The sequence below is a fragment of the Hylaeus volcanicus genome, chromosome 1 (assembly GCF_026283585.1).
Source record: "Hylaeus volcanicus isolate JK05 chromosome 1, UHH_iyHylVolc1.0_haploid, whole genome shotgun sequence".
Lineage (NCBI taxonomy): Eukaryota > Metazoa > Arthropoda > Insecta > Hymenoptera > Colletidae > Hylaeus > Hylaeus volcanicus.
In genome coordinates, this window is record NC_071976.1 from 31,554,111 (window position 1) to 31,571,711 (window position 17,601).

Here is a 17,601-nt window from a genome sequence, read left to right on the forward strand (position 1 = left end):
AATCGCTAATTTCCTTGACTCAACGCCCCCTCTCCCGATCCAGGTTTTATTTCTCTAGCTGCAACGGTATTGGCATCGCGAAACACCGATACGAAACAGGTAGAAGAATACCCGACAACCAATCGCGTGCGAAGGAAGAGTAAAATACGTATGTCGGGTATTCTTTCGGGAACTCCGAGCCAAGCTCATTTCAATAAAACTAAAAGGTTCCGACGCTGCCCTTCCCAGAACCGCGTCCTCGACCACTGATAAACTTCACGTTACACGAGCTTCGTCTCGCTAGTCGTTCCAACAACTTCCGCGATAGATCGAGTCAAAGCGCGATTTCGACGAACTACCGGATAAAACATCGAACAAAGAGCGCTGTTCGTTGGTAATTGAAGTTCTGGGAATTTGTATCTTTGAACTGCGATGCAAAGAGAGAACAAAAATGCAATTTTCAAGGGATGAAAATTAATCCTCGAAAATGAAGATAGATATTTAGTTAAACTCGAGAAAATTAAGACGTCGTTAAGGCTCGGCTGAAAAGAAATCTCGTCCGCAGCTTCGAAGATAGACACCCTGTGAACGTAAATAAGAACCTATAAAAAGGACACGTGTCTAAAATACAAATATAGACGTACTATGTCGCCGAATTCACTGGGCTGATCCTTTCAGGAAGGATGCGCCTCGAATTAACGACGACGAGGTCGAACATCTGCGGTTATGAGCCATATTCGCTTAATGTACACCGATGCGCGATACCAGCGTGTACTCATCGTTGTCCGTAGATCATTATCGTGTCCTAATGGGGTTCTATTAGCGGCGAAGACGTCGCGAAACACGTTCAGTGCTTCGACGTCTATTTTGCATCCGACGAACGCGATCCAATAGACGAGATAGCGGGAGATATTCCTGAAGAGCGACGCGAATTTTAATTGAAAAGAAGCCGTCCGCTTCTCCCAGCAAAAATTACCTCCTCGCGTTCGATCAAACGAAAACCTTGCGATTTACTCGCAATAAAAAATAAGCAACTTTCGCGTAGATTTCGAAGACCGCAGTTCGCGCCGATTGTTTATTTATAGAATGTTATTGGCTACCGCGTGGGAAACACCGAAGGTCCTTTGGACGAGACACGTAACAGAAGCTGCCCTTTAATCGCGGATTCTTTCTCCCTCGTTTGATCGATAGACTACCGACAGATACAAATTAAACAGTTTCAGGGTAGAACAGAGGCGATTCTTCGTCGGTGGATCGGAATAGTTATCCGCCGTTATCCGCGCTCAGTCAACGACCTCCTGCAACGCTGATCATCGGTCAAACCATCATTGATCCCCTGCCCGACTGACCTTCGATTCCACTCGGCCATTTAGGAGAGCTACCTAATACTGCGCTTCGTCAACTCTTTCCACTGACCCATTTTCGTAACATGGATTTATTAACGATATGGACATCGTATATATTCAACCACCGAATTTAAAAAACGAACGCATCGTTCTAGGTGAATTTGACAATAGTCCATCGAATTCGCTCGTACTATCGAAGAACTTGAGATTTGCCTAAATTTCTGTGTTAATAATAAACTAACAGATGCCTAAAGCTCGAGCTACAATTGCGACTAATAAATTAACACAGTAAAATTCATACGAAATAAATTATATTAGCGGCTCTCCCCTGCTGGTACAGCCGAACAAGGGTACAGAAACGCCACGTTTCCTCCTAACGGTAAGTTACCTGAAACAAGACGTCCCCGAATCGAGAGCGCTTACCATCCGCTGCGAAAATTGTGGTTACGCGACAATTTTCACATTTCGCGAATGGAAACGCTCGCGAAAGCAAACGCTGCTTCGGTGATTCGTTCGTTGCGAGAACGAAATGAAACGTTTCGAGAAAGTTTCGAACTGTTTGTATCGATGGTCGAAGGAAGTTTGGCGAACGTTTCGAAAATCAATAATTGTTGCTCCGCAGTCGCTGGAGTAGAGTCCCGTCCGGTGGTGCCACCTCGGACGCCTGGGCGTCGCGACGCCCTCGCGGAAACGAGCCTCTATCGACGAAGGAATTTTCGGACGTAATAGCGTTGCATCGTTCTATAAACAGCCTTTCCAAACACGGATTACCGCAGGTCAGGGAAACGTATCTTGGATTCGTCGGTGACAGTCGTTAACCGGCAGCGAACGGTTTGTTTGAGTAATCCGAGAAAATATACAGAGAACGGGTGTGGGCGAATGGAGGCGGAGGAATGAACTCGCGGGACTCAAGGAAATTCACTGCGGCTGCTTATTAAGGAGTTATATACAGTCGTCGATCGCATTCCCAAAGTCACTCGCTAGAAGAACGAGACCGGTTCGAGACTGGTTGAACAAACGGAAATATCTAACTAACGCGATAAACTATACGACGATAAAACGTTTGTTGGTGACACACCGTTTATATGAAACTGGTATTATTCCTAAAAATGCCTATAATAAAATTCTCGTGACTTTCATTATTCTCCTATGCAGAATTTATATTTAATTGAATTCACTCATTAGAATTTTAATTAGGTTTCTATTCACAACTTTGATTTAAAATTAAATTAAATTACTACGGTCTCGATTAAATTTCTACTCATAATTTTCCTTAATTGAATAAGATTAATTGAATTTCACCTTAAAATTTCATTTTAGAAAATGAGAGGCGAGAAAAGGTTGTATTTAAATAATAGGCGATGCTTGAAAACGCGGTAGAATTAATTTAAAAAGTTCGAGATGAAACGGTAGTGCATCGAATCGATGCGTTTTTTAATACCCGACTGTATAACCCCTTAGCCATCGGTTTTATGCAACCACGATCAGAGGGTGAAGGTGGGATCAAGTTCAACGTATTCTCATGAATATCAATCGACTCGTACGTTCGAACCCGGCTGAAGGAAGAGTTAGATCTTCTCCACTCTTTGCGCCCTAGATTATTTTCTTTCGGATTCGAACATACCGACTTCACAAGCAGAATACGTAATCCGTCGAATACGTTTGACCGTGAATTACGTGTCATAACGTTATACTAAAAATTCCTTATTCTCCGTTCTTTGCTATTCGAACAAACTCACCTCGTATTCGAAGAGCGATGCTTCAATCCATTAGCGATAGCTCCCTCAAGGATTGCACGGAAATTCTGAAACATAAACGTACATTTCATAAATATCGTAACGTGTAATCTACATTTTACAGTGTCTCTTAACTTAAGCAGTTGGCACAATCACAATAAAATCTGCGATCGTTTCGTTGTTGACAATTAGCGAAGTTAATCATGTCTGATGATCATATTCGCTTACATTGTTTGTGTTATTTACAAACAATTATCATTAATCACCGACGCGATTACACGAGAATCGTAATTGTCCGTCGTTAATCGGATTGCATTTTGCCCAACACCGGCGTACGATCACCGTCCCAGATTCGACCGAGTAAAACTAACTAGAAATACCGTTCGAGAAATATCTTACTATTATTATGACCACCGATAGGATATTTCCATTTCCTGAGATGAAAAGAAAATGGCCCAAGGTTCATTTCCTTGATGTCGTGCGTTACCAAAAGGAGCTTGTTTCGATCTGAAAGCTTCGAGTTTTAAAGCATGGATCGATAGAGTTTTTCGCCAATGTTTACGACTATATTCTCGTCACAAAATATCCTTTCAAAATGGCGCCTCGGCTTTCAAAAAAATCTCCGAAACCACCGATACGAATCGTTTCGACGTTCGTCTAAACAGAAACGATCCCGAGAGCTAAACGACAGGAACAAAGACGCCGCTGCACGTTCGATCCCGTCGCTGGTGCGAAGTCAATAAACGTGCGACTGTTCGCTTTGCAACAACAATTTCCATTCGTTTCATCCCCCGTCGCGAACGCGCGAACAAATATCCTATCCTTCGCGCGCGAGTTTTTTCCTCCGGTCGCGGACGACGAGCGGCGGCACGGGGGAGGCGGCGGGGGGTGGGGGGGTGGGGGGGTCTGGGAACGATGATAAGGATTTATGCGGCGTTTTACGAGAATTAAGGAGGGTGGGCACGGGAGAAAAGGCGGGGTTCGGGAGGGGGCAGGGGTCGAGGCTGGCAAACCGAAATAAAGTTCGAACGGCGCGAACGAGAGAGGGAAAGCGGTGGCGTTTAAAAAGGGAGAAGATTTGGTGGAAGGGAGCCGGGGAATTATGTGTATTCTCGGAATGATTCATAAATAGTTTATTTTCGTAGCCGGCTACCGGGGAATCGTTAGTTACGAGCCGGGGTTACCGTCTCCATGTGGCGCCGCTCGTCTCCGCGTCTGGACCATGTGCGTGCCGCGCTGAGACAGAGGAAAGAAGAGGGACAAGCCGATATCCAATATCGCGAGCCTCATTTTTCCTCGCTAAACGCCGGTGCATAAGTATAGTCACAAAATAAAAGGTAAGACAGGTGCCGGGAGCCGTTGAACCGCGCTCGAGTACCACCGCCGCGATGCGAACCACATGGAAACCTTGTATACAGTCGTTTCGTACATTATTCCGTATATCTCTGAGCGGATAAATTGCTCGAATTGTGGGATTAAAGTTTAGGTGGCGAAAGAAACGATTAGTGGGCCGATTAAACTAGTAATATTACAAGTCTATATTTAATACGCGTAATGCAGTTATTTACGTTTAGTCCGTTAAACTACTAATTTCGCGACAAACACGGCTTTCTCCAATCAATGACGTACGACATTTTGACCTCTGCTATAGTCGGCGGTTTCTTCTCACAAGTACAAGAAACGCGAAAGAATATCGAATTAAAAGCAATATTAAAATATTTCCAAAGTAAAATAAATTCCCGTCGAGGTACAATTTTTGTATCCACGTTTGCAAAGATTTTATTTTGCGCAAAGATACGCACGATAATTATAACCGTACCGGTTCGTACGAAAACCGATGCGAGTGGACCTTGGTAACGATACGCAGTGATGCGCGTCGAGGAGAGAAATGCATTAAGATTAAAATGGAGTATCCGAGGATGAAGGTTTCGGTCGCTTGTTTAAAAAAAAAAAAAATGAACGCGGAGCAGGTAGCGTCTATCGTCAGGTAAAAGATTGAAATAGCGGGACGGCGGCGTACACCACAGTACTCGTGGGAAAGGATAGAACGGAACGAGAAGAGTTTTAGCTCGCGAGAGCCGTAAGAGCTCTTAGAGTGAAGTTCAGAATTGAGATGCATTATGTGTATCGCGTAAATAGGAAAGTGTATCCGAATGGAGAATTTAATAGCCGCGAACGAACGCGTTCCCAATTTACGTTACCGCCGTCGGCAGCTAGCCGTCGGAATTTATAGTTAAATAAATCCGCGGAGCGTGATACTTGTACAGCCGAGGCACAAAGAGAGAGGAAAATGACGCCGAAAACCAGATTAACGTTTCAAAACACCAACGTCGACGATTAATTTCGTTCGCCGGCTGCGAAACAGACGATACTCTATAATTCCAGCGCGTATATATTAAGCGAACAGTTACATCGATAATCGCATTAGCAATATTTTACGATCGCGTTAACGACGGATTCGGTCGTGTTGAATAAAAATTAACTAGCGCCCCGTGATTGGGGCTGCGGCTCCTCGTTTTTCACTTCGCCCCGTGCACGTCGTAACTCGCCACGGTGACAACGAAAAAACGTTGATTCGCTGGCTCGACCGAATTGCTTTCCGAAAACACCTGAGCGCTTCCTGGGAAAGTCTCGTTCGTGTCTGGATCCCTTATCCTTTTCGCTACCCAAGATACATACATACAGAGAGAAATCTGTCAGCTGGGAAATCTTCGTACAAAATCCTTCTGTTAATTTCTCGCAATACTTTCTTAAAATATCATTTTCGTCTGTAATCGAAAAAATAATGGCACGAGGAACGGCTGTTTCTCGTATACACCCGTCTCGATCGAGGTGATATCGTATCTATCGCAGCGTTGCGATCGAAACTCCGTTCGATCGATGCGTGCGTTTACACGTATCGAAAAATTTCCGAGCGATGTTCGCAATCGTGGGAAAGAAAATTTTATAGACACTTGTTGCAACGAAGACCGATCCAGAACTCGAGATCGGCGCCTGGAATCTCGAAGAGGGCGGGCTTCTCGCTCGTTTTCAACGGTTCCTCCGAAATCGAATAACCGAGGCCCGCTCTCGCGAAGGTATAGAGGTCGGGAGAGGGTGGCGCGGGCTCCGCGCGGATCAGCGCGCAACGAAAGAAACTGGAACGAGTTTAATTTGCATATTTTCCGAATGCACAAACAACTCGGTCAGGCGACACGTAACGGAATTTTATATTTCCGGCGCGATATAAAGGCAACGACGACCAGGACGAAACGGAAGGGAGGGAGAGAACTCACTTTGGCGCGACATTTTCAGCTTCGTCGAAATTTCACGACGACGAAATATTCAAGGCGAACGTAAGTTTTCTAATTATACCGGCGAAGGAAGTTTTGCTTTCCGCATTAATATGGCCGTCGGCGGATTTACGCTTTCAACAGTGGGACCGAGGGGGGAAGAGGTTCGTTCTAATTTTTCTTTTCTTTTTTTTTTTTGTATGTTTCTTGTCGTTTTCGTACGTACTCGCCGTCGCCCTAGTGTTTTCTGACCCGCAATTACGCGCAATTTATTACGGTCAACTGTAAAATAATTCCTACGGCTTTCTTCGAGTTCCAGGGGCCCGAGTATGCGTCCTTCGACGTAGGAATAGAATTAACGACGCGTCGCTTTCACTATTACTTGGTAGGAAACGCGATTTCCGAGGTTTCGCGATTAAGACAACGATGGAAGAAGCTTACGCAGTAGGAAACTGGATATAATTACGCGAAACAGTTATAAAGGTACTTTTAGATAGAATTTTCTTACGTAACAAACACGGATACGGGGGTGCATAAAACTCGTTATTTTCTTTCTCTCGAATCTGCCATTTACCAACCATCTCAGCAATAACGCATTGTTAAATTTCGCAAACTTGCGGCATTATTAACGGACGGAACGAAACGAAACGTTGAAGAGGTAAAACGGAGAGGGATGAATCGGAACAAGACTGCCGAGGGGGAAATATTTTCAATTTCGCGTATTCCAATTATAGTTCCACAAACAGCTATTGAATTAAGAGAAATCTTACGTTTCCGAGTGAAATATTCTTTACGGAGATTGCTAATAATCTAAGGAAACGCCATGGTACCTGACATCCCCTGCTCTCGCGGAAGTTAAATGAGAAACTTGGCTCATAACAGCTACCGTCATCGGGAGACGCTTTCCTTAACCGGAAGTTGGACCGTGGCACGATTGAAACGCGAGTTAATCGATACAAACAAAAGTATACGAAGATCGAATAAGTAAAATTCGTTAAATAGTATATTTTCTGGCAGGCTAATGCTCGCGAATATTTCTACAAGGTTAAAATTTTGTTCTCGAGGCATATGAAAATTAAACGACCATGCATTTATAGTCGGAGTCATTTTATTCATATTTTCGTTAATAAATTCTATTTCTATTACTGACAAATTTTTTAAAATAGGGTTGATAGTTCCAGAGATTAGTATAGATTAATAATATTATATTGTATTATGTTATTATTATTATAATATTATGATATTAATAATATTGATGACGTGGCGATCAACGCGATACTTTGCAACGTGATACTTTCGTTTCCGAGAATCGTCGACCAAGCAATTATCGTTATCGGATTCGAAAAGAAAATTTGTCTTGAATGAAGAATCACCGGCAGTTACCTCTGCTGGAAATCCTTTTCGTGTCGCAAGGCGATCGAATGTGCAAAGATGATCGGCATGCAATCGAATACGGTGGTTACTGGCGTATCATATCGGCACAGTATCGTATCGTAACATCGGGGACGAGTCACGTAATACTGCAATCGCAGGTATACAGGGTTCTCTGTGCTTCCGGATGCGGTTACGACTGTTCAAAACTAAGGTACGGATTCCCGTGTATGGCAACGGTTTACTGCCGCTGCCAACTCGCGGTTCGGTAATCGACTTCCGTTCCCGTTTTCTAAAGTAGACGTGCACGTCGTGATTGCGTCAGAATTATTACCGCGAAACGCTCAGGGAATTACATTTCCCTTTTCCTCTCGGTCTCCGCGAATCCCGATACGCGGAACGTGGAAAACAAACCCTAGTTGCACTGTCTCCGAATTACGGTTCTTCCCTGATCGCGATATTGCACGGCACGTGATGTTTCTTAAGTCAAAGTCTCGGAGTTCCCCCGAGCCTGGATGCTGCCACGAAATAAGACGCGAGCGTCGGATCCACTCGCACGTGGATCATTCCAACCAGGCGCAGGTTAACGTCCAGGAATTTCAGGACGGAGCGTGCACAGGGAAAATTGCGAATGTAACCGAGTGGATGGTTTGATTGTGACGCAAACAGCGCGATTTAATAGTCCACGCGTTCGTTCTATTCTCTGTAATACGGATCAAATTGCATCGAATACAATCGAATAGAATTACGTTTCGCGGAGTTTGCTTTCTCAACGACTGCCTAATTTTCGAAAAATGACACGACGCTCTCGCTAAAATAGCACGAGAAATTGAAACCTTCGTAACTCCGAGTAACGTTGATTTAAAGCGCGAAGGGGTCGAAAATAACGCGCAGCGGCCGAAATTTCGGCAATAAGTTCGCGAAAGTAATGCGCGTACGCGACACTCGGGGGAACTCGCGACGAACCTGACAGTAATTGAGTCGCTTACGCGACAAACCCCCGGTGTCCAATTTTCTCGGCGAACCGGGCTAACTAAGGATTTTTCTTTCGCCGGAATAGGTCTCGGCGAACCGAGCGAACAAGTGCCACGTGATTCGGCGTCTCTGGTTCGTCGAGCAAACGCACGATAAAGTGGCACGAAGTGTCTGCCCTTAAACAAAAGTTACTCGAACGAACGGAACGACGATCGACACGGAACGGAGATTCAATTCGGTTCAGGGAAACGAGCTCGCTCCATCGCTGCCCGTTCAATATTCAATGGAACGGTGTCACGGATTGGACGCGTGTGCTCCTCTTTCGTAGAGTAGGCCAGAAACTAGGCAAAATACTAAGTCCTGCTTTTTGGATACTGGGTCCTTCGATTCTCTGAAAGGAATGCAAGAAAATACTTTTCAAAATACTGTTCACGCGGAAACCAGATTCGCAACTGTATGATTCTGAAAAACATACTTTAGGGACGAGACCATGTTTATTTATAAGGTTAACAATCATATCCCATTGTCCGCCATCACAAACAGAATCGTGTACTGAATGCAAGCAAATAACTGAACGAGTTGGGTTTAGGTCTGCTTCGCACAGAGCCATTTTTTAGAACTGTCTATTATCCAAATTGCGGTTGGATGAGATCGTTCAGAGTGCTGGACCTGGTGGAATAGAGATTTCTACAGAATGGAAGGTAGACGATTGCTCCCAGACTTGGCAAATTAAAGAAATTTTGAAGACTTCGTAAATAATAAATATTAGGTTGTCTTAAAAGTTTCTTTCGTGAGTTGCGTTCAATTATTTTCTGTGGCAGTGTTTATATAAATAGACAATCTAATTTCTTAGACATTGATGCTGCAACAGTAACGGAGCGAAACGAATTGTACACAATTTTGTAATGTAACATAAAACATAAAATATTGTCTACGAATGAATTATTAATAAAACGAAAGAAACTTTTGGGACAACCTGATAGGTAACATCATCCCTTAACCTGCAAGATTATCACGTTTTAGGGAACGAGGAGCGTTTAATTTTCAGATTTACCCACTATTATGCATCCTATTGTCCACCCAGAGAATACCTATATTCCGATATCCGATCAATTTCCATGGGAACCACACTAATGCTTATCTTTGACCAGTCGCCATCAAACAGAGCAGAACATTGAATTTCTACCGCGTTCCGAATTTTTGTCTGGTTTTCAGGGTTACTGCTGGCCCGTGCGAGGGTCGAATTTTGTTTATCGATCCCTACGCCACCAGAAGGGCCGCTGAACCCATTCCACGGGCCGTCCGTCTGTCTCGTACTCTTCAGACATTATTTTCTAACGCGCGCGCGGACCGAGGGTCGCGCGACCGACGAAACCGCGAAATATTTATAAACTCCTTCTTTCTTCTGGCGAGAGGTCGACGGACAAAGCTGCGCGCGTGTGTTTCGTGGCGATTCGTGCACACACGCGGCTGTCGCGAGCGAGTATTCACGCCGACGTCGAGAGGGTAGTCGTTCTTTTTTGGCTGAAAAGCAACCCTTTCGGGGGAATTTATTCCTAGCAAACGATACAAAGCGATTCAAACTCCCCTTATTTGAGTAGCGTACACTAACGATGTAGAAAATATATTCCTTACGCTAACGAAAGCAATAACACCAATCCAACTATTTATTCAAGAAAAATGTGATAACTCGCGTATCTCCCCGTTAACACGTTGATTGCCACGTCATCCGTATATGGGCGACGGGATTTTTCATTAAGGAATTAAATAAATTACTTCTGAAGATAAGCAACAAAAATAATGTTCAGTTATATATGGATCTGGAAAGTCCACGACGATGTTTAGTAGCCGGAAACAAATAACATGTGTACATCCCTTAAAAGATAGAAAAGTTGTGGAACTAAATGGTACATATATAATTCAATGAATATGTATCCCAAAATTCCAATAACTTTGAAACGAAGTGTTAGGCTCGTATAAATTTTTACGAGTTGTTTGACAGTCAACGTATCGAATTAAGTTAGTTATACAGTTCCAAACTAGGATAACCGAATAGTATTTAAAACTGACCTTCCATCCCGCTTAAAAATGTCTAAAACATCAAGCATTGGAATCCCTATGACGGTCGAGTGTTCAGGCTGCTCTTGACACTGTTCCTTTCTGGCCTAGAGGATCGCTGCTCGAACAAACGAGAGGAAAACGATGGAGAACTGACAGAAAAAGTAGTACGCACTCGTTCCGAGTAAAACAGCAGCGAGGCAGCTCGATGACCGCGTTAACGCGCCAACGTGACGAAACATCAAAGGTGCGAGATACGTTCTATAACTTCCTCGATACGAATTTAAAGGCGCGCTTTCGCGGGATGCTTGTCACGCGCGTGAAATTTGATAGGGTCCGATGGAATGCTCTTTAGAGGGAACTCGGTTCGAAACAGAAAGGGGTGACGTTAAAAATACAACGTCTTAGAACGGTGTTCGTGGCTGCTGCGACGCGGGCTCGCTATCCGGATGCTGGATCGTGAATCAATACCGCATCCGGTTTAAATGGATTTTAAGTACTCGTTAAAAATGAGATTACTTCGCTTTCCAGGTGTTCGGCGTTGGTACGTGTTCGACGATTTATTTGCCTCTACGACTTTAATACGACTTCGTTTCGATCACGGTGTTGAAAAATCTATAGAGATCTATTGGATCTGTGGGATCGTATTATTATTAGTTAATTCTCGAGGATGATATTTTCCGTGAAAGTACAATCGCGTGGGGTTTCATTAGGAATTTGACCGTTTCACCTGCAACAACCGAATACACGCAATCAATGTTACTCCTCTCATTAATTACGAGCAACGTGTTATTAAGGCTACACGGAAATATCATCGAATGGTTGCGACGAGTTCTCGTGACAAATCATTTCGACAGAATCGAGCCGAGCGCGTTGCAAGCTAGACCAATCGTTGAATTTAATGAGATCGGCTCCCGTTTTCGGAGCATCGTGTTTATCATTCGACAAACCTTAAGATAACTCACGTGGCGTAATTAATACTATATGCTAGGTACTTTGCCTTCGATATTCTACAATCCCTGGCCATCGAATTAGGCCCGCTATAAGTTTTAATCATTTTTCGCGTTTCCAATTCGCAGGTTTCAATTTTTGTAGGCACGTTCGCGAAGATTTTATTTTGCATAAAGATCCGCAGTCTAATCGTTATTAACGTATTCGGTAATAATTTGAATGACCTAGGTTAATTTTCCATATATGACGTACCGTTAGGCCACCTGAATAGGCATAACGATAGACGCCTCTGTGCGTATATATCCGATCGGTGAAACCGTCAAAATGTTTAAAGTAGCGCAAACAACCGTTTTAGCGACTGAGAAAAAAGCTTCCGGCAGTGGAAGCCGACGTCTCGCGAAGAAGCGTATTCCTTCTTCGATACATCGGTTTACATTGGCCTGCGCGGCCCACCCCCACGCTGGCGTTTCATCCCCCTGGGGCTAGTCAATTTCAGAATGAGAGAACGAAAATATCTGTTCCTCCCTGAAACGACAAGAAACCAGCGGAGAAGGTATATAAATCGACCCGTTATGTGCTCCGTCGACGACATAAGAAGATCTGTTTGCCTCGACGTGAAAGTTTCGCGGGAGACCAGTCGATATCCTCCAGCAGCGAAATCAACGTGTCCCACGGAAATCCCGGAATGCTCCACGAAATACCAGTTCATCGAATCTCTCTTGATACATATAGTCAGGTTCGATGAAAATAAAAATAACGGTATAAACAAATTAAAGCAACGTAGAAAATCAAACGAAAGGGAGATCCAACACAGTTGCGAGCGAAAGCTCGTCGCTGCATTACGCAATAGACTATATGTATATTAACGCGTTGACTTGCAAATTGAAAACCCTAAAAGTTTATATGAAGTTAAAATCGTGTTGCGTGACTGTTGAAGATTATATAGTTCAACGTTTGTCGGAGGATTTAATGTTTTAACCTATTTAATTCAACAATCCTGTCCAAATTTATCTTCATTATCGTCTCACTTTTGGAATTAAACCTTTGCACTTAAAAGCACTTTGTGTGCAGAATGTGCTAAGAGGAACCATGTTGTATCAAACAATGTAGCATAAAACGCATATAATTTATTGCAACGCTACTTTCATTCATTTGTTCGTGCTCCTCGAATGGAAACCTCCAAGGAAGTGTATGGCTTTGTAAATGTTGTGCTCGAGAGAATTTATTTTATCCGATTCCTACCGAGGTTCTCTGGACTTCCAACGTCCCCTCGGATGTCCCCTCCGAGTGCAAAGGGTTAATTTTATTCGTTTCTTAATGAAAATTCCTGTCGCCGATTTCTAGCTGCCGTGACGACCAACGTGTGTTCACGAATCCCTCTGCCTTCTGGGTAATTTGTCGCGAAATTTCGTTCACAATTTCCGCATAATCGCCCCTAGGTATTATCTATCGCGCATATTTATCTCGCGTCTCGATTTCCCGCTCATTGCGAGACTTCTATGGCCTGTTAGCAGAGGGCTTTGCCGTATGCGCGCGAAGCGAACGAGCATCGCCGGGTCTGGCAATCACGTCGATGGCATTTCAAATATTCATCTCTTGACGCGCAGATTGAAAGTACGCGTGTAGTCACTCGACGGCCTGTTTTTCGGGGGAACTAACGAGCGCCATTAAACGGGGTTCCCGGGGCATTTGTAGCGAACCCGTAATTAACACGTCGCTCGCGAAACAAAGTGATAGGCAAATGTTTGCCAATTTCGAATATGATCGAGCCTGGGTTAATTTCTGTTGCACGGCCCTGCGGCGGCAACCATGCTCCGCGATTAACAAAGGAAATCCCCTTGTTCCCTTCGTTGATCCTTTTGATACTCCAAAATGAACGCAATTTTCGTCTAGATGAATTTTAATCCTAGTCGAAACTACTCTATAATATAACTACTATCTATAAGATATTTTGTTGAGTACTGTTTGGCAGAGGTAGAAAAAACGAAACCAAAAAAGGATTCTTCGTTGCTCCTTTTTGTCCCGTTTCGATTACTTATCGGAGAGAGCGTGTTCCATGGACATCCACCGATCGTCGCTACGTAGAAATACAACAAATGCGGGAAAATCTCTGGCACGAAATAACGTTTACCTGTGCGTCGGTTTAACGCGAGCTGGTTAACAAGAGAGCGCGCAGAGGTTTAAGCAAACGGTTCAATCTCTCGATGGCGAATACGAATCCTTGATTTTTTCAGTACGTTTGAGTTTCGCGGTACGATAAAACATGCAAAGCTATATTTTATCGGCAATTATTCCACCAAATTCCATCCAATCGCAGAGCTCTCGGAGTATTTGATAGGAAAATGGGGCATTGCAGCCGACAATGGGGGCATAAATAACGCAACGAAATCTGTTAACCAAAAGGGGAAGTTATTTAATTGTTTCCAACGTTGCGGATCACAGCCTTTATTAATTTCATTTTTCCTTTTACGGTTCTCGATAGTCTTATTAACAGCGCTCGTATCCTCAGTTTAATTGGTTTAAATTGTTGCTCGAGAACTGTGAACAAACTCGACTCACATTTCATCGCCAGGAATTCCTCGAGTTTTTGTACTCGTACCTTCTTTTCTATTTTGCTTTTCCTCCGCATTTGTAACTCGTCATCGACAAAATCGCACGGAACGATAAATAACAGCGATTTCATACGAATTTTAGCACAACAGTGAGCGACGCGAAGAACGAATTTATCAATCCGACTGAATTCCCGGTCTTCTCGAAATTCAAAGCTGGCGAAATTGTGTCGGAATGAAAATTGAAGAAAATCGCGCGCAATCAAGCTCTGAAAGAAACTGTTGAAGGCAATCCACGTCGAATTGCGCCGCGAATTTGCCACACAAATGAATGCCAGACGTTCTACGATCGTTGATCGCTCGGAAAAATAAAGAAGGCAGACGAGTGGAGAGATGTCTAGAAGTTGACGCGAACGGAGTACCTAACAAAATCCATCATCTAAATGCTTGTCGCTCTGTCGAACGCAAACGACACGAAATACATTCACGTCGTTGAACTGTCAGATTCTTCAAAAACAAATATCGAGATTTCGAACTGAAGCCTTATTTTTATCCAAATAAAATATTAAAAGAAGTAGAATTAAAAAAATAAATAGAATAGAATTAACAGAAGAACAAGATACATGATTCACCCTAAGTACGACACCATCCTTGTTAATGTAAGCATTAGTTTAAAATATTATAAATCAAAATCTAGAATCAACAGGGCAAAACCGTGCCTGTCGGTTAAAATTAAATCTTCCACGTGGTTGGTTTCTCTTTTTTTGAAAGTACTAGTTTCGTTTATAATTTTCCGTATCTTTCGTGTAACAGAGAAAGAGATCGGCTACGGAATCGAAAAGAGGTCGAGCACCGGAATTTTCGATATCGACAGGTGTCAACCATTGAAACATTTTCAGTGGAAATCCCCTTCATCTTATGGAACGTTATTACATCCCAGTTACTAGAAAAAAAAAATGAATCCAAGCTCGAACATGTGCTGCATACTTGGTACCTACGAACCTACCCTAGGACTTTTAATTGTACGCTTTCATCTTTCTTGATTCAGTCACTTATTAAGAGGATGGAGCATCGAGGATAAATGGGGTCGATGGCTGAGTGGACGAGGACGGGAGAAACCCAGGCGGAAATCAGTATTGTTAGCAGTGAAAACAGTGCTCCGTGTTTCGACGTTTGATTGAAAAAGCGACGTATGCGCGGTTCGAACGGTTGAGAAACATCGGGATAGAGGATCGCGTGCATTGAGGTGTCTTTGTTAATAGAAGGACGTAACGATTAACGAAACCGAAGCTCGCGGGAGTCGAGCGACGTTCTCGAGCAAAGAAAACGCTCGCAATAAAACGATTTGAAATTCGAATCGCTTTGATCTCGTCGGGGGTATCGCGTAGCGAGGCGAACGGGACCCCGTTCGCGTGCTAATAGGCTCGTTTGAATCCACAGACGGTTCGCAACAAACAATTTGCCTGGAATTGCCGTACGTGCGCGATCCGCGGAAATAAGCACTCGAGAGAACGGAAACTATCCTCTCGAGGTTGCGCGGTGAGCGTCATCCAGGTGACTTCGAGTCTTACAAAAATTCCCCAGCAAGCCGCGTTACATTGTACACTCGTAACGTCGACAGAGAAAGTGTCTCGGAAGCGGCCACCGTCTACTTGGTTTAGAAATCGTCAAATTATCGCTCAGAGGGACGTTTCTCGTAAAGTTAAGACTAATCGTTGAACGATTTATGGAAAATGACGAACGAGCGCGAGTTCGTTGTTAATTCCTTGTAAGCGAGTAAATATGAGGTTGCTGGCTTTCCAACGACAACCACTTTCGTCTCCCTTTATCAGGATCCTTTATGAAAGGATCGTTGAACAATTGTGGACGAGTACGTCCGTGCTCCTTTTCGTCTCCTTCGCTATCGTAGCCTCGTTCGGTGTCGCTAAACGCTCGCGGGGGCAGGTACGATCGACTCCGCGAATGGCGACCACCGGAAGGGAAAAGGGTCGCGATTGTTTCCCCGTCCACGGAGGGGTAGATAGAGCGTAATTGAAAAAGCGTGCACGCACCGTGACGTTGGTTGCGCGTCTCTCAACCCTCTGGACGATGTTCGACGATTAATCTTCTCGTGTCTCGCGCTCACGGGGTAGGAAGCCGGCATAAATTTCGGAATAGTAGAAATTCATGGACGACCTTTTCATAAAAAAGTACCGCCCGGCATTCCCCCCCGTCCGTCCTGTAACGCGGCTAAAAATTCCAGCTGCCTTTGAGCCCGAGATAAACGCGTCTTTCTACAAAGAGAAATCCTAAAAGTTAGCATCCCCTGTCCGCCACGTAGTTCGGCACCACCGCCGCCCGTTGCCCTCTGTGAACGTGTCGGGCCAGAGGTGCGCAAAATTCGACTCTCTCGTACGGATTATCCGGCCAGCGAAATAGTATTAAAAACAAGTGGGAAAATCTGTACGGAAAAATGAGAGCTCGTAGCTGCCGGGATCTGTAATCTGATTTACCTCGTTTCCAGTTTTAACCAAATATAACACGCGACTTCTCGTTCGAATTATAAATTATTAATGACCTATTCGTTTCCGCTCTTGATAGACGAAGCTCTTTTTTTTTTTTTTTTTTTTTTTTTTTATATAGCCAGGACGTCAAAATGGAAATTTATTCAACGAACGTTAGCGTCCGAATCTGACTACTAGAGCAAACGATTTGTACGCGATCCTTCTAATTGTAAGTATTATAGAGTCGAAGGACTAAAATCGCTGTATTTTTGTTTGTTTTTGTTTTTCATTTACAACGAAGCTCGTTGCAAGACTACACCTACTTTGATACTCGTAAGCCCTTATAAATCCATGGACCATTTTGCTTCGTTGTGCCCACGGTTGGGCACCACTGTGTCGAGCGGAGAAAGAGAGATAGCAGAGGCGAGGACGAGCGTGGGTGAAAAAGAAACGCGGATGATGGGTGGAAAAGGGGAACGAAGAAATCGAGAGAAAACCGTCGGACCGGAGAAACAAGGGAAAAAGAGACAGACGGAGGGGAAAGTAACGACGGAGAATCAACGAGACAGAGAGTGGAAAAGGGACGAAAACGAAGCAGGAAAATGAGATACGTAGGGAAATAAAGAGGAAACGGGAGAACGTTGGTGGGACGCGAACGTTTCGAGTAGAAGAAGGAGGGAAATGGTAGCGATGGCCTCGAGGCTCTTCGCATCATTCGGGACGCGCGATCAAAGTTTCCCTCGGTTGCTTTGAATATTTTCCGCGTACTCGGAAACGTGTCTCTCGGTCCGCGGCTGTTTCGATTCTCTTGAAATGTGTCGCTGAAAGCAGCGACGCTGTTGCATTTTTGTATACGAAACGTATCGGGGCCGGCAATTCGT